Source organism: Diospyros lotus, chromosome 2 (genome assembly GCF_014633365.1).
Source record: "Diospyros lotus cultivar Yz01 chromosome 2, ASM1463336v1, whole genome shotgun sequence".
Classification (NCBI taxonomy): Eukaryota; Viridiplantae; Streptophyta; class Magnoliopsida; order Ericales; family Ebenaceae; genus Diospyros; species Diospyros lotus.
This window is the reverse complement of record NC_068339.1, coordinates 32,451,316-32,468,438: the sequence shown is the minus strand read 5'-3', so window position 1 is coordinate 32,468,438 and position 17,123 is coordinate 32,451,316. Positions and strand designations below refer to the sequence as shown.

At 31.9% G+C, this 17,123-nt stretch overlaps 1 long non-coding RNA gene across 2 annotated transcripts; it reads left to right on the top strand.

Annotated features, from left to right (window-relative positions):
- Positions 1–3,956: 3,956 nt before the first annotated feature.
- LOC127795935 (uncharacterized) lies at positions 3,957–11,962 on the top strand. Of its 2 annotated transcripts, none has more exons than XR_008021894.1 (3): positions 3,957–4,177; positions 11,105–11,205; positions 11,611–11,962. It is a non-coding gene; the product is annotated as an uncharacterized LOC127795935 (long non-coding RNA). The 2 variants fall into 2 exon arrangements; XR_008021893.1 differs by having other exon boundaries at positions 8,678–11,205.
- The last annotated feature ends 5,161 nt before the right edge of the window (positions 11,963–17,123 follow it).

Here is a 17,123-nt window from a genome sequence, read left to right as displayed (position 1 = left end):
TTTTGTACCCCTATTTGATAAGCTTCATTAAGTCGATCATTGACAAGATTCATCCACTCCTTACTAAGTGCCATTATCTCGTAAAAGAATGACAAAATCTTGTACTTCACCTAAACAATATAACAATAATATCATTTAGCTAATAAGCCTTAAGAAATAAAGTTGGCTATTCATAACAAAATTTAGCTTCTCATTATCAGAGCTGGACTTTAAACTTGTATGAACTTTTAGAAAACTAAACTTTAAAAGCAAGTAAACAAAAGTTTAGGCCAACTTATTACTTGAACAATTCAAAGCTTGTTGAATCAATTAAAAGCTTGTGTGTGTGTGTGCGTGAAAATTATAATGTAACTTAACTTTTTGAGCATGTAAAAGTCAATCATTGTAAATTTGTTGAGGAGGTGGAGAGCTCTAAAATTGGAGCATGATTAGGCTTGGGAGAATAAACAAATCATTTGGGTGATTTCATGTCTCCTAATGGACTAATAGTAACACCCCTCCCACCCCCATAATAATGCCTACTGATAGGGTAATTACTTACACCAATTAAAATTAAAAATGTGCTTTTTAATTAAAGCATCAATTTTACAACCTTAAAAGATAACTAGGACTCCACATCCACAAATAAACCAACATTTTTTTTTATTTTCTATCTCTTTTTTTCTGTTTTGGATAACAAGAGTGTTTTCCTAAAAATCTCAAATTTAAGAAGAAAGAGATTAATAATATTGACATTAATTGTTTAAGGATATTCTGGAATTCATATACTAGTTGAACAACAATAAAAAGTCATAAATTGACCTTCCCTAATATAACCTAATTGGTGAGTAACGGCCCTTGCTCATTTTATAAATAAATGTTTTTTTCAACATTCAAAATTATCTTTTCAAGTGACTATTTTTGTCTTACTAAAATGAAAAGCAAGGATGTTTGGGTCAATTAACATTCAATATTGCCATATGTGTATCTTTTACATACTGCTATTTTACAAATAATAGTAAGACAAAATTAATATTGACATACTGCTATCCTTTCAAGTGAAAAGCAAGTGACTATTTTACAAATAATATTGACATTAATTGTCTTACTATTTTTGTTATAAAGTGTTTTTGGTTAACACTCATACTGCCATACGTGTATCTTTTACACACTGCTATTTTACAAATAATAGTAAGACAAAAATAAAATTGACATATTGCTATCCTTTCAAGTGAAAAGAAAGTGACTATTTTACAAATAATATTGACATTAATTGTCTTACTATTTTTGTTATAAAGTGTTTTTGGAAAAGATTAGATGCTGTGGCTTGCTTTTTTCTTCTTTTGGTTTGATAACAATACGTTGCAACAATTAACATCAAAAGCAAGTGATTCTTTTGGTTTGATAACAGTACGTTGCTCTGTTTTTTTAACATTAGAAGCTTGCTCTAAATAGTCAAATTAGGAAGGAAAGAAGCAGGATCGACATATGCAATCACTGTAATATATATACATACACACATAATACAAGACTATATAGCTTTAGCGCCACACAATCAGTCGAATCGAAGAATCAAAGTATCAAATAAATATATATACATACACACATCATCCATAGACATACACGCAGAATACATATATACATATATACACACATAATACATATACACACATAATATATATACACGCAGACTACACACACACACACAATATATATATATATATATACCTTCTTTGAGGCGGTGAAGACAGAGGGGGCGGCAACCGGAGGCGGAGGCAGCGCACTACAAGAATTTAGGGGATTTACCCACACATAAATTACCCACACATATTATACGTGGGTATTTATCCACACATAATGTTAATATGTGTGGGTGATTAAATTAGACAAACTCGTTACATTATCCACATTTATTATGTGTAGGTAAATTGATATACCCACACTTATTTTGAAGGAAAAATTTCCTCCACTTTTAGAGATTGGTGGGATAATTCTCAATAAAATTTTATCTGATGTGGCACTTTTTTTGGATTATATTACCCGCACATATTAATAAATGTTACTCATGTGTAGGTAATTATTTAAAAATTTACCCACACATAAGTACAAATGTTATATATATGTGGGTATATTCACGTATTAGCTGATGTAGTAGTTTTTTTTAGATTATATTGTCCACACATATTAATAATTGTTATGTATGTGTGGGTAATTATTTTTAAACTTACCCACATATAAGTTACCCACGTATATTATGCGTGGGTATTTACCAACACATAATGGTAATATGTGAGAGTGATTAAATTAGACAAACTCATTACATTATCCATATTTATTATGTGTGGATAAATTGATATACCCACACTTATTTTTGGCGAAAAAAACTCCTTCCACTTTCAGAGGTTGGTAGGATAATTTTTTGAAAAAAAATTTAGCTGATGTGGCAATTATTTTGGATTATATTATCCACACATATTAAAAAATGTTACATATGTGTGGGTAATTGTTTATAAACTTACCCACACATAATTACAAATGTTATATTTGTGTGGGTAGATATGTATTAGCTGATGTGGCACTTTTTTGAATTATATTATCCACACATATTAATAAATATTTAGTATGTGTGGGTAATTATTTATAAATTTACCCACATATAATTACAAATGTTAGATATGTGTAGGTATTCACATAATTACAAATGTTAAATTACCTTTTGATATAAATTTGAAATTTAGATTAATACGCTTCCTAAAATAAAAATAAATGAAATTACAACTACATAAATGTCATTTTAAATTACATTATTAATTTAAAATCCCTTTATATAAACACAATTTTACAAGGAATTTTATATATATGACTATATTTTCAATCAAATTATTATTATTATTATTATTATTATTATTATTTTGGGATAAGTTGTGAAATTGTTACATCACATAAATTTTTCATTAGTTTTATATATTTTCTTTCTACACCCTTTTTGGCTTTTGGTGAAAAAATTAAAGTGATGTTTCTGAATAGTATTTTCCCAATTATTATAAAGAGGAAGGGGGAAAAGGAAGCCCAAAATGCAAAATCCATACAGCAACAGCAAGAAACACAAACACCTAGACAAAATAATTTTAATCAGATAGACACTATCTTCTGTAGACAAGAAAGGCATTTTAGGCAACGTCTGGTGCTAAATTTATTATATAAGACATATACCAAAATGTAACCTTAAAGAGACTTAAAATTTTCTTTGTAAGAATTACTAATAAGATTTTTATAGTGAGAAAGAATATAAAATATAAGGTTTTTATAGTTAGAAAGAATATGAATATAAGGTTTAATTTGTTTGTTTGGATGTTCTTACATTTTTGTGTTTTGTTTAAAAATAAAATAAAAATAAATATTTTTATAATGAAAAAATTTTACACCATACGACCTAAAATAATTTACTAATTCAAAATTTATTTTTCAATTTACACCAAAATTAATAAATTATATAATTTTTGTAAAAACATCCTTATATATGTGTGTATCTATAAATAAATACATACATACATATCCATATACATACACATACACATACGTTATACATATATACATACACGACACACAGATATGTCTATTCTAATGTAACAAATAAATACCTAAATATTTTAATATACCTAAATATTCCTTCTTTTAAAGCTCTACCAAATTTTTAATATACCTAAATATTCTTTAAATTTTATTCGATAAAATAATTAATAAAAGTAAAAAAAATGATTTTTCTAGAATATCTAATTACAAAATGGGTGAAATTATATACCATAAAAGTGTCAAAGCCGTGGATGCCAAAATAATTATTAATATTTTTTATAAATTATTTTATTTTTTATTTAATAGCTTAATATTTTAACAAAATAAAAAATTATTTCCCTCCCAAAATTCCCATTCCCTCCAAAACCCTAAATCTGGTATCTTCTCCCCCCCCCTCCCCTTCTCTCAATCACGCACCTTCTTCCCCCCCTCCCCCAACTCTCTCTCACTTTCCCCCAACTCTTTCTCTCTCTGAACTCCCGCCATCGACCCCTCCGCCTCCGCCTTCGCATCTGTCTCCTTTTCCGATCATCGTCGTAGTCGCCTCCGGTAGTCATCGTCGCGTTCTGTTGTTCGTTTCTCTCACACCGCTCCGCTTTGGCAACTCAGAGATCATCTTCCCAAGGTAATTCAAATGATCTTTCATTTTGATACTTCTATGCGAATACAATATAGGACTAGGAAGATATAGATCATTGTAATTAACTTCTGGAGAGATGATTGATTTGCAGCGAAAACCCTAAGTTGAAAATGATCTCTGTTTTTTAGATTAATATTATCCTCAGATTAATCTAAAAAACAGACTAATATTATCCTTAGATTAGTTTTTTGAAAATGGTAATGGATGGAAAACTCCAAATTCAGGGAGGTGATTGATTGAATAGAGCAAGCATCAAACGAAAGCAATTGATAAGCCATGCTCCGCTCTGCTCCACTCCACTCCACTCCAGCCGAATTATCTTTTATCACAGTATATAACCTTCAATAAACGAAATGTGATTAAGTTTTATGAGTTTGGTTTGATTGTTCATATTATATCACAGTAAATAACCTTTAATAAATTTTAAAATATTTTTTAATAAATATTAATGTATTTAATGAGTACATATTAGCAATGAGTATTAGAGTTGATAGTGCATGCAGAAACATGATTTCTTAAATTGAATTTTTATAAATCTTAGTCATTTTTATATTAAATTTTGAATTGCATAATGAGGGGAAATTGTGTAATGTGTGGTAATTAAAAGAAAGGTAAAATTTCAAGAGGTATTGTTTGGTTGTTGTAATTTAATTTTTGATTTTTACATAAATAGTCAATTAATGAATGTGTAAGTTGAGTGTGTTGTTTGAATTTTAAAATGTAAATTGTTTTATAAAATATATAGTATAAAAAACTAGCAGGAGAATTTTTAAAAATGTTCTGAAGCTTTAAAAATGTTTTTTAGATTAATAGTAAATTGAAAATGATCTTTGATTTAACCAAATATTATATAGTTGGCACAGACTATATTATCCTCAGATTGATATCACTTCTTCCTGACAAACATACATTAATTCATGTATTTGACAGTGTTGGATTTATGTTGAAAGTACAGCTATGCAGAAAAAGACTGAGATTTTGATTAACTCTTTCTCAGAGACTGAGACACCACAAAATCTAAAATCTTCCGGGGTTTTTTATAGTCCAACATAACAACAATTTCTTACAATTGGCTAGTCGACCATTTAATTCAACTGAAAATTTTCCACTGTATTACCTCTCTGAAAGTGAAAAATCAAAGCAAAAACTTAGATTTAAACACATGAGGAGATCTGATTACAAGTTTAGGAAACAAACAAAGTAATAGTACTGCTGAATGATTGCTGATTAGCTTTTGGATTTTTGAATGATGATAACTTCCTTGTCTAGGTTTCATGACACATTTTTTTTTTAGTTCTGACCGGAGAAGAAAATGTGACAGTGAGAACAGTACAGATGAAGACACACAAATGTCATCGAATCCAAAAAGAAATGCACAAAAAGCAAAAGGCTTTTACCATGTACTGTCAAAGAAGAGGGGAATAAACAAATGTTTCCATTCAAATCCCCATAAGAAAACACAAACCCCCAGAAACTAAAGTCCCTTCTTGCTGTAATCTGAATCTCTCCGTCCCCCATCACAACCATGCCCCTTCAAACCTCTCTGATTTTACTTACAGTCTGTCTCATTAGTAGTAGTACATGGCTTTCTTCTCTTCCTGGGTCATTTTTTTTCTTTTTTTATATTTCTACAAATATGTAGGTGGTTTTGTTTCCTTTTAACAAAATTCATGAATATAAGGTTGGACCTCAGAGTTTAGAACTTCATTACTTTTATGGGCTTATTTGTAACGCCCCGCTCCCACTTAAGGGTGTTACTCGTGAACAATCACCCGAATTGTCCACCTGCCCGGCCTTAGGCGAAGGGTGGATCGTGTTTCAAGACGAAACGCCCTAGGTGGGATCTAGGCTCGTCATTCCCTTCGCTAAATCCCAGGATTCGCTAGCGGAATTGGGTTTTAGCCACACCGCATTAGCTATAAAGAAAATCTCCTTCAGGCGCCCAATCGCCATTTTCTCATTTAATTCCTTTTCATCGAAGGATTTTACCGGGCTCCAAAAATCACCATTTAAACCAATCCATTGATGGATCACCAATTTTGGAGGAAAAACTCATCCATTTCAAAATTTTAAATTTTCGGCGTTTCCTCCTAAATACCCGAAAAATCCATTTATTTTGAAAATTCCTCCGGGGCCCAAATTCAATTAAGAAATGCCCCAATTTCTCCCAAAAATTTCAAATTTTTAAAAAATTTGGCCGGCGGGGCCCCGCGCGGGCCCCGCTAGGCGCTGGCCGCGCCCACGCGTGCCTGCGCGCTGGCACGGCCGCCCGCGCGCGCGGCTGCGCGCCTGCCTGCGCGCGGGCTGCAGGCTGCTGCTTCCAGCAGCCTGCAGCTGCCCCCTTTCACTCCTTTTCTCCCCTTTTTTTTTTTTTTTTTGGGCTATAAAACCCCAAATTTTTCAGAAATTAAATTTAAATAAATAACTTCACATTCATCTTGGTTTGCCTCTAATTCTCCATAATTAAGGCTTAATCCACCTCTTGATGAATACACAACATATCATACCAAAGTGAAGTTTTTGCCTAGGCTTCAACATGCCATAAGCCTCAATCTCATTCACTAAAGAAAAATCAACCCTTCAAGGAATATACACTCCAAATATACACTTTGGGCTTAAGAAACCCTTACTTAAAGCATATACAATTTAAGCATAAATTACACCATTTGAGAAAAATATTCAATGTCTTCATGCTCAAGCTTCTTTCTCTTGCCAAACCCCTCCATAGCATGCTTCAATACCTACAAGAGGTCAAATAAACCTCATGAGCTCCAAGAGCTCAATAAGGGTGCAATGACATAAAGTATGGAAATTAACAACATAGATGCTAATGCCATATGCAAGTGCCTAGGGTTCCAATACCTCAACCCTCAAGGTTAAAGGCTTCAACATACCCACCCAACACACAAATTCATGGCCATGAGTCTCATGCACACAAGCATATGCAAAGCAAGCACAAAAATGTTAAAATGCATACAAGAGTCATGCTAGCCTCCATCCACTTGGGGCTTTCCCCTTACCTCATACTCCATGGCTCTTCAAGTTTCCAACAACTTCAAGCCTCCAAGATCACTTCCTTTCATTTCCTCAAACTCCTTACATGAAAAACAAGTCTAGGATTATAAAGAAATCCTTTAAAAATGAGAAATACAAGAAAATTATGAAACCTTTACCTCTAGGCTTCTTGGATTTCTTCTTCTCCTTTTTCTTCTTCTTTCTCTCTTCTTCATTTCTTTCTCCAAATGGCCAAAGGAAACCAAGACTTCCCTTCTTGCCATTTTATACTAGTTCCCTCATATTTCAAGAATGCATCCTAGCCATTAGATTTATTTGGTGAGAATAAATCCTCACCATCCAAACTAACACAATCCATGGCATTAAGTCTTGTTTAAGATCAACCATTGGATCTTTTCTCACTTTACAAGACAACATCTTAGCCATCCAAAGGAAGCACAATCCATGTGCTTTGCTAGGTTTTAATCCTAGCCTTTGATTTAATTTGGAGATTAAATCTCCACCTTCCAATCATTTCTCTTTAAAATCTCTCTACCATTTGGCAATCCATGCCAACTTCCAAGATTTAATGGCAACCCTTGGATCACTTTCCCATTTCAAGAATTAATCTCATCCCTTGAAATATCCTTTCTTTCCCATTTAAATTAATGGGACTATTTTTATAACCATCACACTTGAATGACATAAATAAATTTCTTTCCCATTTAATTTAATAGGACAATTTTCCACCATCACATGAGAGACCACTTGAAAGACATAATACTTTCTTTCTCATTTAAATAAATCCCACAATTTTCCAAGGCATTAATGGTGACCATTTACCATTTTCTTTTGGATTTACTTTAATCCATATAATTATGCCTCTCATTAAATGCTTACAAGACCAATTATCATATCTTTTGCATTTAATTAAATCATTCCTCAACTCATAATTCTACATATATATATACATGCTCCCACATTTCTTATATATATTAATTTCTCTCAAATTCCAAGATTATGCTAAGTGTCACTCCAAGACACAACTTGGCTTCCAATTCTTGTTCTTGGTCATCCATGTGGCAATACCACATTTATTTACCATTTTAGGGAAAAATAATTATTCTCCTCAAATAATTTAATATCCACCATTTTCCCTATTTTCCATAATTAATTTCCTTTATGGAATCACTCTAAATCACCAAAATTCTCATTTCATGAATTTTTAATCCCATATCTCCACATAAACACAAATTTGGGATTTATTTCACTTACTCATCTAATTCCACATAGGAATTATTTCCAATTTGCCAAAATACCCTTTTTATTGGATTTTCCTATCCAAATTACCAAAATACCCTTCTCATGGGCATTCTCAATCTCAAGGATCATCACTTCCTCAAGGGCATTTTTGGAAGTATATTTACTTCCTTTCCTATTTTCTTAACACCGGTTACACCGGGTGTTACATTATTATATCTCCTGTGTTAGATCAAGTTTGGGCAGCTGTGGCCGCAAGGTTTTGCTGTGGTGGCTCCGTGTTGAAGCTCGTGCAGATAGCAAATTCTCTGCCTGGTTAATCATTTTCTACAGTTCTGATTAATGGTATTGCTTCCATAGTTATGCTAGTCATACCAATATAGCTAGTTCTGACATATAGAGTGGTCATAATGATGATAATTTTGTTCATGATGGAACTCATGTGGAGTGTCCATTGGTTTAACAATCTTCATTTCATCTAGAAAGAACCACTGGGCCTAGTTTATGTATGGACAGGGTTTAAATTATTTAGTTAAGATCATCACAAGGCAGTGCTTGAATATTTGCAGTACAATTTTGATGTAATAGCCCTTAGATAGTCCATTGTACACAGTGCTAGCTAGTCTTTATACTATCCCCTGATCATTTGAATTTTTTAGGGTTTGGGTTACTTATATGAGTCAGATGGTGAATATTAATAATGAAAGGAAGAAAGATATAGAAATAACTGTACTAGAGAATATTTAATGACCCGAAAATAAGTTTAAAAATATTCACCATGAACAAGCGTTTAGGTAAAATTTATATTTTTAACCTTTACAATGTTATATATAGTACGAATTTATATATATCATTTTAATTTTAATTATTATTTGTCAAACTTATTTATGAATATAATATTTCTTTATATTTACTATTTTAGAGAGTTTTAAATTTAAATTTCTCCCCCAAATTATATTTTATGTTCAGGAAAACTTAATTTTTTTACAAATTTTATTTATCAAAATTTTATTAAATTTTTATATGTAATTAAAACTAAATAAAATTTAAAAATTCCATCTAAAATTGAAAACAAGATTAAAGTTGGATATTTTTTATCCATATATATATATATATATATACATATACATGGATTGCAAGTACTCCCATCCACTCCCTTAACAATTAAAGATACAATTCTTGCAATCTTTGCTTTGCAGTTAGCAATGTTGGCAGCATTGTACATGTTGGTGTATATTATAATTATTAATTTTTTAGCCGTTATTAATCAAGTTATTGACTGCTATATCTGTTATTTTTTTTTCATTATTTAAGTGTTTTGTTAACCACATCATTTTTCATACTAGTTATCCAATATCTGACGTTATCATTTTGTTTTACTCTTTCTGCCACCAAAATGTCACCAAAAGTTAAAATTTGAGAAAGTAAGAATAGCTTGTTAGGTGCTTAGAAAATAATAAGGGTCCAGCATTAATTTAATTTCATTTGAGTTGATTAGTCCTTGATAACTCTGTTTTATGTTAATTTTGCTTGTTTGTTTTCCAGATGTGTTCTAAGCAAGGTTGTTAAAATCGGGATTTTAAGTGGGATCGACAAAGGGTCTATAAAATCGTATCGTAAAATCGAATCGTAAAATCGTAAGATTTTAGAGATAATAAAAAATACCCTTTAATTTTTGTAAATATATGTGTATAATAACATAATTTTGTAGAAAATAAATTAATATCATTTAATAACCTGATTATTCCTTATTATAATTCAAAAGATGATACTTTTAAAATATAGCTCAAAAACTAGCAGGTTGGTATAGGCAATTTAGAGGTAAAATATAGGTAATTTAGAGGTAAAATATAGGTTAAAATTCTTTAAAGTATGCTTCCAACGTCTTCCATTAGATTTAGATTGCAATTTTTTCTTGATTTAACATTGATTAAATCAAGTAATATCCCGATTTGGAGTTGGGTGGTCCATTAATTAATTACTTGTTTGTCTTGATTTACTTATGCAATCAATGTTAAATCAAGTAAAAATTATAATTTAAATCAAGTAAATTGGAACTTATGCAATTAATGTTAGATGTTATGTGATATTGGAACTTATGCAATCAATATTAAATCAAGTTCCAATTTAGAGGCAAAATATAACAATTCATTGCATAAGTTCCAATGTCAGATGCTATGTGACATTGAGATATTGGAAGTATCTTATAAATTACAACTTAAATCAATGGAGGTCTTTGAACCGTAAAATCGTTTGGGGATCTTTGAAACGTAAAATCGTACATGTAAAATCGTGATTTTATAGGATTTTATCTCAAATTAGATTTTACATGGGATTTGAATCGTTTGGGGGTCTTCGAATCGTAAAATCGTAAAATCGTACACGTAAAATCGGGATTTTAACAACAATGGATCTAAGAAGACTAGTTCACTTAGTCTCTTGCTTGTGCATTTCTTTAATTATGATATCAATTTGGGATGCAGCTGTCTTAAAAGCAAACACCACCACCAGTTTTCTGCCAATCCTTTTCTTGACATCTGAACTTGAATACACAATAATTCTGTGAAAATTCCTCGCACCTTCTTGCTACTCTCTTTCTCTCTCTCTCTCTCTCTGCATATATATATATATATCACAAATTTTGCTTGTCAAATTAAGAGGGATAAAGGGAAGAAGAAGGAGAGGAAAAAGCTCAGTTGTCTACTTACGAGCCAGCCCTATAGCAGCATTTTGTTGTGAAAGCAGGATTCCTAATCCAGGTGAAACTTGCCTACCTGTTTGTATGTGACATTTATTCAATACGAATAGTTGATTATTAGTTGTAGTTGCCCACCATTAGTGGTCCTGAATCTGTTATTGTCTCTAAATCTCCTCTTTTTCATTGATCTGGTGATTGGGAAGGTAAATAACTAGCTAATGGTGAGCTTGGAAACTAAACAGAAATCATATAATCAATCCTTTTGGTATGGTAGGGACAAAAAATCATCATATCACTTTACTTTTTTCCCTTTTCTACGTAGGGGTTAAGGATTGTTTAAACAATTTTATTTTGATTTTTCTTTGTTGAGTAATAATTAATATTTAAATATGTTTTATTGTTTCAATATGTGGATCATTAAAGAGTCAAAATGTCATGACTCAAAATTGGTTGATGATTTGAACAGGTACAAGTCTCTTTTTCAAGAGCTCTAGGAGACGTGAACATGTTGCGGCAAGTATTGATTGAAAAGAATATTATGCCTTCTCCGTCTACTGCGCATGTATCATTGGATCATAGTTCATGATGATTTTGCCTCAATCCATCCCGCCTCGACCCATCCAGCTCTAGCCCTTCCCTCCATTCTACTGAAGAGGAGTTTGACGACGAGATTTAATAATTTATTTTATGCTTTTTTTTCAAGAATGTTTGAACATTTTAGATGACTTTATGATTTTATACTTATTTTGTGACTTTATGACTTTTTATGTGCGTATATGTTTGAACTAAATTGTAATAGATGACTTTTTATTTTGTGATTTTTTATGTGCAACAATTGAAATTTTAAGTATAATATTTTAGCTTTGTCCACACATAATATGGTTTTTAGCCACATGAAAATTATCCTTTCATATATAAATTATTTTTTATATTTTTGCCCACACATAATATGTTTGTTACCCACATTATATTTTTTTTAGCCACACATATTTAAATTTTTTTAAATTATTACCCGCACATAATATTTTTTTTACCTACACAAAGTTTTTACCTACACATAAAAAAATTATTTTTAATATTATTACCCACACATAATCTTAACTTTACTTACACATAAACAAATACATGTGTCATGCCACATCATCATCCAATTAAAACCACATCATTAGCCACGTCATCAGCCACGTCAATAGCCATGTCATCAACCAAGTCATCAGCCACGTCACCAGCCATGTCACAATTATAACTTCTGGATATAAAAATACCTACACATACAAAAATATTTACCTACACATATATGTGTGGGTAATATATTAAGATTTACCCACACATGAATATATGTGTGGGTAAAAGTCATTTTCTAACCCCCCTTTACCCACACATCTTGACATTTGCATTATGTGTGAAGAAAAATTATAATTGACACATAAGGTGATTTTTACCCACATTTACGTGTGTGGGTAAATCTCTCAATTTTTTGTAGCGGCGGCAGCGGCAGCGGCAGCGGCAACGGCTACGACAAGAGGTGCGACGAATCGATCGATAGCAGGAGTACTTCACAGAGAGAGAGAGGGAGTGAGGGGAGTTAGGGATTTGATGATTCGGGGAAGAAGGGGAAAGGGAGAGGGAGAGAAAAAGAAAGGGAGAGATATACACATCGGGAGTACTCCCGCCCACATTGTTTTTTTTTTTTTTTTTTATTTTTAAAATATTTATTTGTTAAATAAAAATCAAATAATTTATATAAATAATCAATTAATTATTTAATTGATAAAAATAAAATAATTTATGAAAATAATTATTAATTATTTAATTGATAAAAATAAAATAATTTATAATTATGATAACTAATAAAATAATAATTTGAATTATTAATCTAAAATATGGTAATAAAATAATTTAAATTATTGTATCAAATTAATATTTATTTAAAAATATAATTATATTATAAATCTAATAATTATAATAAATTAATTAGTTTGATATATTGTATTATTATAATAATTATAATAAATTAATTATTATAAGTAGTACTTAAATTTTAATAATTTTTTTTATTATTTCATAGTTGGAATTAAAAATTTTAGTCAATAACGACGAGAAAATGATTGATTAACGATGACTTATTTTTCCTGTCGTTAAAAGTTATCTTATAACGATGGGATTTATATTTAGTCGTTAATAGTATTACATTAACGACCAAAACTAATGTCGTCATTAATTTTGGATCGTTAATGCCTGCTTTTGTTGTAGTGAATCGGCCTCCCCTACATCGCTTGCTGCTGCGCCCAGTCGTTGTGAGCTCGCTTCCTTCGTCCAGCCTCTTCTCTATCTCTCTTTATTTCTCATCCGATCTCTCACACTCGGACTCTTTCTCCCTCTCTCTACTATCGGCCATGCTTGGCCAAGCTCTTGGCCAAAGCTTGCTTCCATTTTTTCTACAACTCTTTCAACTCCCTCATCCATATATATATAAGCAAGCCACCATAGCCTTGGCCACTACTCGATTGGCCATGAAGCTTCCTCCAGCACACCCACACGCACGACAATCGTGATGCATGCTGCCTCCCACGCCTCCATTACGCATGCCTTTTTGTTCCTCTTTGCCATCACACGAGCACACACATATGAATATTATATATATTATATTTATATTGCACATTTAATCCCCATAATTCAACCTCTATTACATTTGAAAAATTCTTAAATTGCAAAAACACCCGTTAACAACCCATTAATTTGCATTAAACCACTCAAAACATCCATTTCTCCAAAATTAAAAATCGACAATTACTCGATAAAGACTAATTTTGCCCCAGTGTCCTCACCGGGCCCTTGATTCATCCTAAAACTACCTCAGGGTTGATCATTAAGAAAAATCGGAGCCCCCCTAGGGTTCCGTTGACTTCCCGAAAGTCCCATACAATAATTCAATTTTTTAGCCTAAATCATAGCTGCATTTTAGTTGTACAAAAAATCGTTTCAGTTCTGATTTCTTTTAATATCATAAATCCTATTTCGGAACACTCATCGAGACCATATCATTTTTCTTAGGCATTTACACTCTGGGGCATTCCCTACAGTCGATTTGGTGACTTATTTTACTATCAAACCTACTTTTCGGTATTTTAATCTCACTGAAATTACGTGGCAACCTTATGTCGAAACGGGGTCTTACAACTGTCCTACTCTAACGATTAGATTTGTGAATATTATTCAGGTCTTTCATGGCTGCCTATATATATGAGAAACACATAATGAAAAGAAGATTTTTGCTCTCTTGAATATCAAAAGAACTCAAGCTCTCAAACACACTCTCAAAGTATTCCAAGCAATCCAAGGCTCAAAGCTCCTTTGCTAACCCATCAAGAGCCACGAGGCAAGTGGAGAAGAAGGCTTCTCAAAGTCAAGTCTCTCCATTGAACTGAGCTCCATTGTACATTTTATTTGATTGCCTTGTATTATTGTGCTTTAATTGTTAATTTATTTGTGTCGAAGTGTAGACAAAATCTGTATTCACTAATCTCATTTGTGTGGATTGGTTGGGTGTCTTGAATCTTCAAAAATCTAAATGTGTATCTAGTTTCTAAGGTGAGATAGGGTGAAAATCTTAGTATTTGGATATAGTAGAATCCCAAAGATAGTTAGATCTTGGGAGAGTGGAGTAAGTGTTGTGTAAACCATCGAACCACTATAAGTTTATCTTGTTTCCTCTTTACATTATTTGTTATATCTTGTGGCATAATCTCATCAAATATCAAACAATCTCATCTATACATACTTATACAAATATATTTTTTAAAAAGTCATTCTTCACGAGATTTTTTTAAAAAAATTAATAAAAATTTTAATCACTCAATTAACCTCTTCTTTGAGTCTTCATTCTACTAGGGACCAACACAGCTTTTTTTTTTTTGTTATTTAGGGCTAGCTTGGTTGTTTTAGTTTATTTGATCTGGTTTGACGTTAGCTTTTGGGCCGATTCTTTTGTCTTTTGTTTGGGCCCTGCTATTTGTAAGTTTGTATGCTGCCATAGGTTGGGCTTGAAATTATATATCTCAGAGCTTTCGGCACTTTGTGGGCTGATTTTCTGACGGATGATATATGTATTACCTGACGAAATTTTCATCCTGCGCGGTGCATGATGTGATGCATTCGCATTAATAAATATATTTATTTATATGGTGATCGGCAGTGAGCATTCATCATCCATGATGGATCACAGCTATATATAGTAATAAACATATATGAATGAGGGAAGGGATAAGCTCGAGCAGGCAAGTTGCAAATTAGTTTAAATGCCGGGCTGCCCCCACCGACTCTGCCCGTTGCCCCAAAACCCTAGCTAGCACCGCCGATCGAGGAACCAACTAGTTTGCGTAGAAGGGCTTATAAAAGTATGCCCAAAGAAAGGAATCCCTCTCTATCCCCCTGACCTTCCCTCTCATTCCTTGCATATATTGTTCAAGCCTTCTCCATTGATTGCTGGCTTTAGCGATTCTGTATTACTCTTAAGCCACGCAGTACTACTACTGCTCATATGAATCTCTACACTTTATTTTTATTTTGAGAAAACATCACTTCATGGGATTCAGCTTTCATGAGTTACGGCTATATATGATGAGAACTCAGCTGTTGATAGTTACTGGGTTTGTCTTAGGTTTGCTTCATGCATGAAAATATATAGAGGTTTGTTGCATATATGCTCTTAATTTATACAGAATGATTATTGATGGGTTATTTGTACTTTATTCTATTTTTTCTCGTCAATATATTGCTTTTGTTTTCTGAGTAATATATATATATATATATATATACATGGATCTGTGTTTATTAATGGCAAGTATAAGTATTAATTAATTAGTTAGATCAGTAGGTATAATTTCATATTTGTGCTGTCTTAACCATTTTACGTGCAAGAACACTTCCATCCGCATGCGAAACAGAAATGATGGGCAAAGCGGCCATATTTTGCACAAATTAACGAATAGATTGGAAGCACTCGATCTCTGGATATGTGCTTTTGCTGTATCTGGGAAGGTTGATGCGCCCACGTCGGGACTCAACCTTTTCAGACTTTGATCAGCACACATTTTTACATTATTTTTTTAATTAATTTTGTTCCCTGCATTCGGCCTCTTCTTAATCCATCCATGGGGAAAATTCTATCCTACCAATCGTGTAATGGCAAGCAGCCACTTTTCTTTTCAACAGTTGCTGTTAATTTTTTTATTTTTGGGGTGTTCTTTTTTAAAAAAATACACTAAGACCCGGACAAGTTTACAATAATTACATTTTGATTTTACCTATAGCACACTATTAACCCGGAAAATCTACAACATCGTTATAGTTTATAACATGATAATATGTTAATGTAATAATATATTATAACAATATTATTATAATTCATAATATTATAATTATATTGTAAAATACTAATAATATTAAAAAATTATAACAAATTTTAACTTTAACAAACTATTATAATTTGCATGCATTGAAAATATTTTATTAATTCACAAATACTTTTTTTGGGTTCTAAAATATTGACGGATGTTCCCGTGGTACCAAAAAGTAGGGTGATTAGGGTTATTATTAATTGAAAATTTCATGATTTTAAAATATTGGTGTTGTGATACTCAAAAGTAATGGTACAATACTCTAGGAGTTGGGGTCTGTCGTTGTGGTACTAAAAGTGGGGGGCGTCTGAGGTATTAGAAATTGGATTTTTTTATTAAAAAAAAATTAGTGTTTCATTTCTATAAAAAATTAAGGGCATCGTGCTAGAAATTGGGTTTATGGTGTGTACTTAAAATGGGGTTTGCTGTATTAGAAATTGCAATTTCTTGTGGTGGTAGAAAATTGATGATACGATTTGAAAAGTAAGGGGGTGCTGTTAGAAGTCATGGAATGTGTTTGTCATATTAAAAAGTAGTGTATGCGGTTCCAGAAATAAGTTTTTTTTTTTTTTTACAATTG